The 12,446-nt window shown below is 40.3% G+C and overlaps 1 protein-coding gene across 1 annotated transcript in view; it reads left to right on the top strand.

The window, feature by feature from the left end:
- rpl23 (ribosomal protein L23) overlaps positions 1 to 12,446 on the top strand; it is a 279,577-nt gene that overhangs the window by 232,659 nt on the left and 34,472 nt on the right. The gene's annotated exons all lie outside the window — the stretch shown is intronic.

Raw genomic sequence — 12,446 nt, 5'->3', positions numbered from 1 at the left:
CGACAATCTGCATGTTTTGTATACATCTCAACTCTTACGTTGGTGATATGGTGAATGGATTAAGGTTCATAAAGAATTAAACATCATAAAACCGTCAGTAAAAGTCTCATCCTTGTTTGGGGGCAAGCTACAGTGTTATGTTTATTTTGTATATACTGTCATTTTGCCATTCAGATTGGAGAGCTAAAATATTATACAGAAAAATACACCTGTTTTATTGTTTGCCATGCACTAAAGCTAGGGGTGAATGCTGTTACAGGATTATTATTTTTATTATAGGATATATTATTATTATTATAAGTGGTTTATACAATAACAATCTTGCAACAATGATTTTTCTTTGATTAGTTAACAGAAGACGCATCATACAGTTTATTTATTTAGAGTAACATTTAATTTGAGTCCTGTTATTTACATTACAGATGAGTTGATATAGAAATTACAGCATTAGTAATTTGTTAATTGAATAACATTTATTATCTTGTTAAATTGGCACCAGCCAAGTGGTGAGATATTTTAGAACAGTCAGCTCTCCATGGTGATGTTGGAAACAGGAAAAACAGGCAAGCATAAGGGTCTGAGTTACTTTAATAAGTTACCTTAATATTTGTGGCCAATTGTGATGTCTAGACACCTGGATCAGAGCATCTCCAGTACAGCAGGTATTGTGGGGTTTTCACTGTATGAAGTGTTTAGTGTTATTCATGAGGAGTGAAGGCTAGTCTAGTCTAGACATGTCTCACTGTGCGTGTACATCTTTTTACAAAATTTAAACAGCCATTTCTTATTACATCTTTTGTGTCCTGCACTTATCAGGCTTAAATATTTTTCCTTGAATGCAGTCATTTTCTAGAAAAATGTGTAAAATTTGCATGATAAAGCCACATTACATTTTTTTACTGTGGATACCTAACACATATTTGATTGTTCGACTGGGACTGTGTATTGAATTTTGTTAGGATATTTAAATTAATTATTTATTAGACTGAACATCTTAGTTTGTTTCTAATGTTATTTCTTTTTATATCTCAAGCTAACTGCTACAAACAAAAATAATGTATCAATAAAACCCTTCTGTCATTTCATATATTAACTCAGTCTGAGAGGTCAGGCTGTGTATATTTACATAGCTTTTCTTTCTTCTCTCCCTCTCTTTGGAGCGGCAATAATAGTCCATATAAATAAACTTGTTAACCTATGAACAGAGATGAGGTGGTGTTTTTTTTTAAATAGTAATGAACTGAATTTGAAGAGAAATGGATTCATAGGAGGTCAAATGCTATAATATTCTATACAGTAATAAGATTCATTTTGATTAATTAACATGAACATACATTCTGATGTTTGTTTTAGATGGCGGTAAAATACGTCTCACTGGTGGCAAAGACTCCTGCTCTGGTAGAGTGGAGATCCTGCATAATGACCAGTGGGGAACAGTGTGTGACGACCGCTGGGACCTGGATGATGCAAAAGTGGTGTGTAGACAGATTGGATGTGGTAAAGCTGTCACTGCTCATTACCATGCCCACTTTGGTCAGGGAAGTGGTGAAATATGGCTGGATGATGTTCAGTGTTCTGGAAATGAAAGCACCATCACACAGTGCACTCACAGAGGATTTGGCGTAGTCGACTGTGACCATGGTGAAGATGCTGGTGTTACTTGCTCAGGTAATTAGTTTTATATGAAACTATTGAACTATATATTATATTAACAGCTGTGGCCAAGATGGCGCCACTGATTGCAGCCTCGGCACGACTCTCTCTAGTACTTTCTTTATATTTACTGTCTGTGTTTTTGGTTACCCTACTGTGACACACTAAAGAAGAACTGCTTAACATCAGGCAGTTCACACCATACACTTTTTCACTAGTTTTTAAAAACCCGGAACTCTTAGTTGGAGGAGCAGCTGCACTCTATGGTACATGGAGGAGACGCCAGCAGGGGAAGCGTGCCGGTGCACTAGTGAAGCTGCGACAGAGAGGATTTAGAACTGCGCTTGCATCGATTCACCTGACAAACCTCCGCTCACTGCCGAACAAAATGGGCAAACTGATTCTTCTCAATAAAGACTTTGCATGTTCCGCTGCGCTCTGTTTTACCGAACCTGTTTTACTCAGTCACTCAATTTAATTTTCCTCATTCATTCTGATCGGAGTTCACATCCCACTGCAGGCCAACGTAAATGTGATGCACTTCAAAACCTGGCAAACCAAATATCCGACTTGGAGCAAAAAAATCCGGATTCTCTTTTTATTATCCTTGGAGACTCAGAGCAAAATTAGCACTTGAACTTCCAAAATACAGACAGCATATTAAATGTCCACAAGAGAGAAAAATACACTGGATCATTGCTACACAATTCTTAAGGATGCATATTGCTCTGTACCCCAGACAGCCTTGGAACTCTGATCACTGCTTGGTCCATCTTATTCCAACATACAGGCATAAACTAAAATCTACTAAGCCTGTAGTCAAAACAGTGAAGAGATGGACCAGTGATCTACAAGACTGTTTTGACTGCACTGATTGGAGTATTTTTGAGGCTGGTACTGACAGCCTGGATGAACTGACTGAGCCTTTGCTGTCTTGTATCAGTATTTGTGAAGGTGTATGTGTGCCGGACAGCTGTCTCACTGGCTATTTTCAAACGGTGGTTGAAGACCTACTTATTCAGGAAACACTTTCAACCAGCACTATCTTCTGCAAAAACCTTTTGCAACTTTTTCATTGTAACTTTGGACAATGTTTTAAACTCATGGTATCTTGAGTATGTAACCTAGTGAACCAGCATTAATATATCCAATGGTAGAGATTTAAGCACTTATGTGCGTCGCTCTGGATAAGGGCATCTGCCAAATGCTGTAAATGTAAATGTGCCAACCAAGACCTTCTGCAAATTCAGTAACAAGAAGCCATGGTACACAGCCAAACTAAAAAAACTTCGACATGACAAGGAAGATGCCTTCAGAGGGGAGGACAAAGCTCTGTATAAGCAGGCTAAGAACCTACTGACAAAAGAGATCAGTATAGCCAAAAGAAGCTGGTTTTTAGCTAACAGTCCTGCATCAGTGTGGAAAGGCCTGCAGGACATCACAAACTACAGAAGATCACCCTAGCTGACAAACTCAACACCTTCTACCACAGGTTTCAGAACAATCTCTTCACACCTTCCATCCAACCCAGCACACTGACTGCCCCATCACTCCCCTTTACCAACTCTTCCCAGCACTCAAGTTGCACTCAGGATTTGTGAAGAGGATGTGAATCGGCTATTTTAGAGACAGAAGACAAGGAAAGTCACTGGCTCAGACGGTGTTTCCCCATCCTGTCTCAAAGCATGTGCTGACCAACTGGTGCCTATCTTCACCCATATCTTCAACAGATCACTGGAGCTGTGTGAAGTCTCCTCCTGCTTTAAACGTTCCACAATCATCCCGGTCCCCATGAAACCCTTCATCACTGAACTAAATGAGACCTGTCGCTCTGGCATCTGTTGTCATGAAGACCTTTGAACAGCTGGTATTGGCCCACCTAAAGACTGTAACAGAACGGATGCTGGATCCCCTACAGTTTGCCTACTTAGCAAACAGATAAGTGGACAATGTAGTCAACATTGGGCTCCACTACATTCTGCAACACATTGACGTCCCAGGGACATATGACTGGATTCTCTTTGTCGGCTTCAGTTTGGCTTTCAATACAATAATTCCGAAAATTTTCCACTCCAAACTCCTAAAGCTCACTATACCCACTTCCATCTGTCAGTGGATCACCAGCTTCCTGACAGGCAGGAAACAACAGGTGAGACTGGGAGGTGTTACTTCCAGTATTCAGACAATCAGCACTGTCGCTCCTCAGGGATGTGTCCTCTCCTCACTGCTATTATTGCTCCATACCAATGACTGCACTTCAATTGACCCAATTGTTAAACTCCTGAAAATGATGGCGATGATACTACGCTCAGGTGTCTCATCCAAGATGACGATGAGTCTGCATTCCAGCAAGAGGTGAAGCGACTGGTGCTATGGTGCAGTCAGAACAGCCTAGAGCTAAACACCCTCAAAACTGTGGAGATGATAGTGGGCTTTATTAAAGACCCCTCAACACTACTCCCCCTCACACAATCCAAGAGCCCTGTGTCATCTTTGGAGGCCTTCAAGTTTCTGGGCACTACCATTTCCCAAGACCTGAAATGGGAGTGCAACATAAACTCCATTATCAAAAAGGCCCAGCAGAGGATGTACATTCTACATCAATTAAGGAAGTATGGTCTGCCACAGGAGCTGTTGATGCAGTTCTACTCTGCAGTCATTGGATCTGTCCTGTGCACATCCATCACCATCTGGTTTGGAGCAGCAACAAAACAGGACAGGGACAGACTGCAACGCATAGTAAAAGCAGCAGAAAAAATAATTGGTACCCCCCTGACCACTCCCCAGGACTTGAACCTACAAGAACCATACAAGAACCAGAAACCGGGCAAGGAAAAATCACTATTGTCCCTTCACACCCTGGACACAACCTCTTTCAGCTCTTCCCCGGTTTAGGAAATTTAACATCTCCAGAACTCAGTCAGCTGTTAAACATTCAGCTGTCTTCCTTTTTCCTGAAGCAGATTTTGATCATCACGGAAACTGTGGCTTTACTTATAAAGTAAAAATGTCTTCACATACCTTTACTTCCACTACCTTTGTTACTGTAAAAGGTATATTAAAATAAACTATGTCTATTCTTTGTGTTTTGCAGTTTAGTATTTGAAAAACTTGACTCTCTTTCAGCACTTCTAGGTCCCTACATTGGTATTGGAGTAACAGCAGGACTGCTTCTCATCTTAGTTCCAGTCATCATTTGCTTTGTGAAGACAAGAAGAGTGATTCACAGCGTGAGTTATCAAAACATCCATCCATCCATCCATCCATCCATTCATCCATGCATCTTCTACCGCTTATCCGGGGCATTAGTAAAAAAAAAACATCCATTTGAAGATGGAACTAATCGAATTATGTTTTACTCCAGAATGTTTTTACATTCTTACATCTGATTCCTTTTCTATGACAGCTGACCGTAATTTATGAGAATTTTTTTGGTGCACCAACCTAAACCGAGACTTCTAGAGGGGAAAAGTTCACATAAATAGATCTTTTAAAAAGAGTGTATTAGTGACATGGTGAAAGTTTATGCAAGGGCAAATTTCTTTAGTATCTCTTGAAGAAGTCTCCAGTGTTGGAAGCAATCATGTTATGGGGAGGGCTCGGTGCAGAGTGAGGGTACGCTTAGCAGTGCTGGGGCTTGAACCCCGATGCTCCAATCAACAACCCAGAGCCTTAACCACTTGAACCACCACTGCCCCAAGTAGACATAGATCTGAACATCTTTGTCTATATTTGGCCACCAGAACCAAAGCATGAAAAAAATTTAGGTTCTGACCACACCAGGGTGCCCAGCAAAAGGTGAAGAGAGAACCTGTGGTCGAACAGCTCTTGGAACATAAAGTCTACCCGGTGGTCCACCACCTGGACCTGGCCCCTGTTGGAGTGCCAGGCGGACCAGCTCTTCCAAACCCCAGCACAGAGGGTCTATGATTTTGGGAGATGGAATTATGGGCTGGGGGTTGGGGTCCTCTGCTGGACAGCACATCTGATTTAATGTTCTTTGACAATGGTTTAAAGCAGAGGTCACTAACAGGCGGACCGCGGTCCGGGTCCGGACCCAGAAGCTGTCCGACCCGGACCTACGGCCAAAACAAAAGGTTATGCTTTAAAACTTGACGTGGCGCTTCTATTTTACTAGGCGCAGCTTTTGCTATCTTTACGGTAAAGGTAATGGAAACGCACAGACCAATTGCATGCGAGTTAAGCCATCCCACGTGATACCACTCAGCCAATCAAGTCTGTGCATTCCTGAAGTAAACACTGCGACTCACTACAGCGCAAGACAGAGGAGAGAGAATTAGAGTAAAGTTACACATGAAAGAAAGATAGTGATACATGTAGAAAACAAAGGGAGAGAAACAGACGAGTGAGATGGAGAAAGGGAGAGAAACAGACGAGTGAGACGGAGAAAGGGAGAGAAACAGACGAGTGAGACGGAGAAAGGGAGAATAAAGAACAAATGGCGCTCTCCAAAAAAAGAAAAGTGGACCGCGAAAACAGAGCATTTAATCCAGAATATACAGACTCATTTATGTTCCCACTTCACACTAAACCAGTGTGTCTCATATGTTCTGAAACCGGGGCACTTATTAAAAGTGACAATGTGAAACGCCATTATGAGACAAAAGATAAAGGTTTTGAACAAACATATCCACTCAAATCTGAAGACAGCGTCCCTGAGACAGCTTTCCCAGGTCTGAGGGAAGTAGCCCAATACATCCGGACCTTGTTTGGCTCTACATACAACTGCGAGGCAGCTTTCTCTACAATGAACATAATCCAAACTAAATATTGTTCCATGGTCACTAATGAGCACCTCCACATGTGTATGAGAACGGCCCTGACTCCATTCAAGCCCAGGTTTAACATCCTGCCAAGCTAGAGCTCAGTTCTCTCACTGAGCAAGAAGTGGGATATAAAAGGGAAAGTTAAGCACTTTATTTAAACATACACAATTTTCACATTTTATTTATTTTCTCTTATTTTGTAGCCCTACTTTATTTAATGAGAGAACGTTATACATGCCTACAATCATACATATGTTCATTTTTATGTTACGTGACAATAAATATTGTCAAAAGGTTTTTGAATTGTACTGAATTTATTTGATTTGACAGTCAGGTATTGATTGCTTGCAGATGTTGATAGAACTGCTAGGCTACATAAATATATATCACACTAACTAGTTAGACATTATGATCTTCTGGACCTTTGCGTCAAGTAATTTTCTCTTACTGGGCCTCTTTCAATTTTAGTTGAATACCTCTGGTTTAAAGGATAGAATGAAGTCAAACCAGGAAAAGAACAAGGACCACCTGGCCTGCCATGGATTGAGCCACTTGGCCTGCTGAGTATAGGTCAGGTTCTTGTGCGCTGTGAGAATGCGGCTTGGCCGTCTCTAACCAATGCCTCTACTCTTTCAAGGCCAACTTGACAGCCAGGAGCTCATAATCCCTATGGCTTATAGGCTCTATATCATAATTTCTTTCTGGTGCCATTAACCTGTCGGAGAAGTATTCACGGGGTGCAGCTCCTTTTTGAAAACAGACCGTTGGGAAAGGACAGCTCCCACCCCAATGTTGGAATGTCTTCCTGTGCCTCAGGTGTCCATATTAACTTGGCCTGATTTTTCTTGATCAAAGCAAGAAACTGGCCAGGGTACTGAAAATCTTCACAAAAGACCGAAAGAAGTATGTAAAGCCCAGAAACCTCTGGAATGCCTGAACCGAGGTAGGCTGAGGCCATTCCCTGACTGCCCTAAACTTCACAGGGTCCATACTCAGCCCTTAATGCGATACAACAAAGCCCAAGAATTAAATATTGCTCACGTGATTTCTTTAGCTGAAGGACCTGGTGAAAATGTGCCACCTGCTCCTTAAGGGAGCTACTGAGGAATCAAATGCTGTCAATGTAGATGAACACAGTGGTTCAGTGTCTACCTGAGAGCCTTGTTGATAATGTGCTAGAAGCCTGCAGGGGTATTCTTTAGGCCAAAGGGCATCACAAGATACTCTTAATGATCTCAGGGTGTGATGAAGGTGGTCTACCATTCATCCCCTGTTCTGATGCGAACTAAGTTCATGTGGTCAAAGGCAGGGCTTATCAGGGGGAGGGGTGTCTTTTTGGGTAACGGGGTTTAGGCCACTCATCAATACATCGTCACAGGCTCCTATCCTTCTTCTTAACAAAGAAGAACCCTGTGCTAGCTGGTGATGTTTAATGGTGTATATGTCCCAGAGATAAAGCCTCTTAGATGTATTCCAAGAGAGAGAGAGGGAAAATCGCCTACCCCTTTGGGGGAACTGTACCTGGAAGCAGGTTAATGGCACACTCAAAGGGCCTATAGAGTGGTAAGGCCTGGGGCCTGTTCTTTGAAAATACCTCCTGGAGGCGCTAGAAATCTTCTGGAACACCTGACAGGTCCATAGATACCTTTATGGTATTTTAGGGGTTGAAAGCACCCTGGGCAACTCTGGGGTGTATTAGGGCCTCCACAATGAGATTGAACCCATGGACCAATCTATATGGGTGCCATGCACTCGGTGTGGTGCCCAATATGTAGAGAGTGAGGTGCAGTCTGGGTGTTTATGAGCCCGGTGGCCAGAGGTTGCCCATCCGGGGCTGAAACAGGCAACTTTTGTATAAGGACCTGAAAGGGAAGCTCAAGGCTGTGGGCCATCCCCTCTTTGATGAAATGGCCTACAGCCCCTGAGTGTGGGGCAACTGAACATGGACCTCTTGCTGTTTTAGGCCTGCAGCACACAACTGCTTTGGTCTCTTGTGGTTTGGGAGACCCAGGGGTGCCAAGACGTTCTTGCGTGCAAGCCTGCTTGCGTTGAATTGCCCTATTAGCCTGCCACTCTAATTGCTGCTCATGGAAGCAATTATCAGATTGCTTTTCAACAATTATCAATTCAATTATCAGATCAATTCAATTATCAGATCAATTATCCCAACAGAGGGGTAATCAAATGTGCTTCGTAGTGCGGCAATAAATGAATAAACTATGGGGTCGTATTTCAGATGATGCTACCACACTGCCAGAGCCCCTGCCACTGTTCACTGCCAGAACTTTGCCTGTTAGTAGGGCAATCATATAAGCTATCTTATCCCTCACTGTAGGAAACTGGGAGGGCTCCATTTTAAATACAAGGGAGCATTGCAGAATGACTGGGTTAGGGTTAGGGTTGCCAAGCATAGGAGCACCAGCTCCTTTAGAAATGATAAATTAATAAAAAGTATATCTCATTATTTAATTAATAAATTGTTAATTGTTGCCAAATTTCTGATGCATAAGAATACTAAATGCATTTAGGATGTAATCAGCATTGTTGCATAGTTTCGTTTAACAGCACAACACAAATGGTTTTATTTATAATTTGTATTATTCTTGTGGAAATTGAATTTTGATCTAAAAAACTATCTGTTAATTTGTGTGTATTTTGTCACAATTCATTTGTAGGTGCTAAAAAGACACATGAGTGTCACCAAGCAGAGGCAGAAACCATTTTGTACCATTTTGGACTCATAGATGCTGCTCAGCAGGACCCAACACTCCGCATATAGCATGAGAGATGAAAGGCCACGATTATTGATTACATCCAGATTTTATAGACAGAACTCAAGTAAAGAAGATATGTAAAAGCAAAACATCAATCATTGGCACAAAATCTCCTGATCAAGTCTGCTAGAAGGCCTACTAGAATATTTACTGGACGTTGTTTATGCCTAATTTTCGACAACTTGTCTCCAGTCCTACTGCCCTTGTCATAATCAACTGCTGAAAACAACTGCTGACAATGTCAGTCTCTAGTTACTACAGATACAAGGTGAAAGCATAGAAGGACAAGGCCTTATAAACATCTTTAGATTAGAAATTTTCCACCACAATAGTAATGTGGAGAACTAAATGATTATCCAAAACACCCTTTTTTCCCTATAAGTGATACAGATACAGACATAAATGCAGCAAACAAAACAAGCACATAATCCAAGGGCAAAATCAAGATTCAGGCAAGGGTCAGTCAATGAACAAATAATTTTAAGCATAAAATAATCGAGAGTCGCAAATTAAAAGGTGCTAAATTGGTAGACTTATAGCCAGACTTGGTTAGACTCTGTATTATATGCAAAAGGTGCTGCATCAATGTTTTAGTTAAGGGGTGTGTAAGGGATTTGCACATAAACAAACATGTTATTGTAAGTTTATTGTAAATTCTCATGGCTTTGTGAAACTACATTGGCATCCAAACGCGGCGAATCCAACATGTACGTGCAGCTCCATGTAATCTGTATAAACGGAGGTTGTAATCGAGAAAGTACATAACGTTATTTTATTATTAACACAGAAAAAAGTTAGCCTTAGCATGTAGCTACCTACTATCATGTGTGCTAATAATGTATCATATCGCGGTAAAGTAAAAGTGTATTAAACATTAGTATACTTAAGGTACATTATCAAATGCGCTAACAGTAGCCCCGCCCACAGCCCCTGACACAAGCGGTTCTTAAGTCTAGACCAGCAACGTTTTGGTGCTACTTAAGAACCACTTTTCCTGGTTCAGAGCCGGTGCTTTGGCTGTCAAAACAGAAAGAACTGGTTCTAAATTAGGCTCTGGCTCCGAACCAGCACTCAAACGGCCTCGGTGGAAAAGGGGCATCTGTGATGTTAAAAAAAAAAGATAACATGCCACGTTTTCCTCCTTTTATGTGATATAGTAACTAACAAAACTGAAGTGAGAAAAGAAATGTGTTATGGAAAAAAGAAAAAACTTAACAGTAAAGCAACATCCACCATTGTTGTTGTGTTTGTGTTTGCCGCTGCTGTGCTAATGTTGCTGTGTAACGTGACACGTATACAGTGACGTCAGACTCGCCTCTGTGACTGCTCTCTAGCCGGTAGAAAGGCAAACCGGTTCTTAGAAGGTTCGCCATTGGAACCAACTTTAAACCAGCACCAGCGCTAGCTCTGAAACAGCACCTGGTTCTTTTTGGTGGAAAAGGGGCATAAGACCTGTAACAGAAGTGTTATTTTAATAAGAATACTTTTTATATCTATATTAGTGCTATGGTCAGTGGCTCCATCATTGGGAGGGGTGGGAAAGAGAGAAGCGGTAAAAAGAGAACGATGTGTCTGAAAGAGACATCGGAGAGTTGTACAAAAAGATGTACAAAGCAGGTTAGAAGCAATAACCTTAGAGTTATTTTCCTGAAAACAATGAGCGGATATACGGATCTCGTATGGAGCCTTTTTACCCGATTCCACTACTGATTATCATCACTCCAGATGGTCGGATCACTTGTCTGCATAACTAGTGATGTAAACTGTTTTAAGGTGTGAGATATTTCAACATAACATTCATGGAATTACATTGAAATTAAAAACCTTTTATTTGTCTCAAGGGCTTATTCTCACATGCCTCAATGATATGGAGTGGACTAGTGTTTATTCTGTTTCATATTTCAATTCATTGTACAGCCTGAACTGAATCGGTTGAACTCAATGTTTCAAATGTGATTGATTCTTTTTCTGAGCAATTATTAATATTAGTTCATTTGGTTTATGGGTTCTATCACTGACTCAAACTATCACTGCCAGCGAGCCACATCATTTCACACGTCTTAAAACATGTCAATGTCACACGTCCTCCAGCACAAAAACTTCTGTTCTCTTCTGATTTTTTTTCTGTTCTGCTCCGACACTTGTTACACATTCAAACGCACAATGTTGTTTCTCTTGTACCATGAACTAGATGATGATGATGATGATGATGATGATGATGATGATGAAGAAAATAATTTTTATTAAAGACTGATGTTTTTTGTGTTTCTGATCATGATGAAAAAAGCTCTGTTCTTTCACGCAGCTCGGATTTATAGAATAGAATTTCAACAGTGATCTTTTAGTTGTAGATCGTTTTACACCAACACACAATTCTTGAGTTGTTGCTTCCACACATTTGGCTCAGGCTTCTTTAACAAACTAGAAAAACCTTCATTGTTACTGATACAAAATGAAAATTATATTATTATATATGAAAATTATATAAAATTATATATTTCAATGAAAAACTGAAATATGAACAAAATTATTTAAGAATTTATTGAGCTTTTACATTTTCTAAAAATCGTCATTTGTCTTAAGAAGTCTGCTCCAGTCAGACGTTTGAATTTATTGTCTACAAAATGATGAAAGCTTCAACTAAACGATAAACGTGAATTTAAACACAAAATTAATTTGTGTACATTTACTTCAGACTTTTTCTGGTTACTGGTTTCTCTCATTAACCAAATGACTCTCATTCAACCAAAATCTCATTATCAACCTCTTCATGATTTTTAGAACATGAAAACACACTTTTAAATAGGAAGTAGACAGGAAGTAAAGGAGGAAATCGGGTAAGTCACGGCATGAAGGATACAGGTCAGTTCTTTACACTTTACACTCATAAGCAGACTTTCTAAAGCTTTGCTTTAAATAATGTAGATATGAGGTTTGTGTGAAAGTTTCACTTTTAGTTTCATGGTTATGACTTTTAAAAATAGGGACTGTGGAACGCTGGGAACACTGGGAAGGCTGTTGAATGCTGATACAGAAATAAAACAACATTTAAAAAAGTATTTATGGTAGTGTAACTTTTTAAAAACAAAACAACAAATTACATTAATTTATGAAAAAGTATGACTTTGTATTATTATCTGTAGATAAATCTTCATACTTAATAAAATCAAAAACCTATTTTACTGTGTTTTTGCTTTAGAACAATCAGAAATATTAGAAATATTATCTACAA

The sequence above is a fragment of the Tachysurus vachellii genome, chromosome 18 (genome assembly GCF_030014155.1).
Source record: "Tachysurus vachellii isolate PV-2020 chromosome 18, HZAU_Pvac_v1, whole genome shotgun sequence".
NCBI classification, from domain to species: Eukaryota; Metazoa; Chordata; class Actinopteri; order Siluriformes; family Bagridae; genus Tachysurus; species Tachysurus vachellii.
Note: the sequence above shows the minus strand (reverse complement) of the source record. Positions and strands in the feature narration are given on the sequence as shown.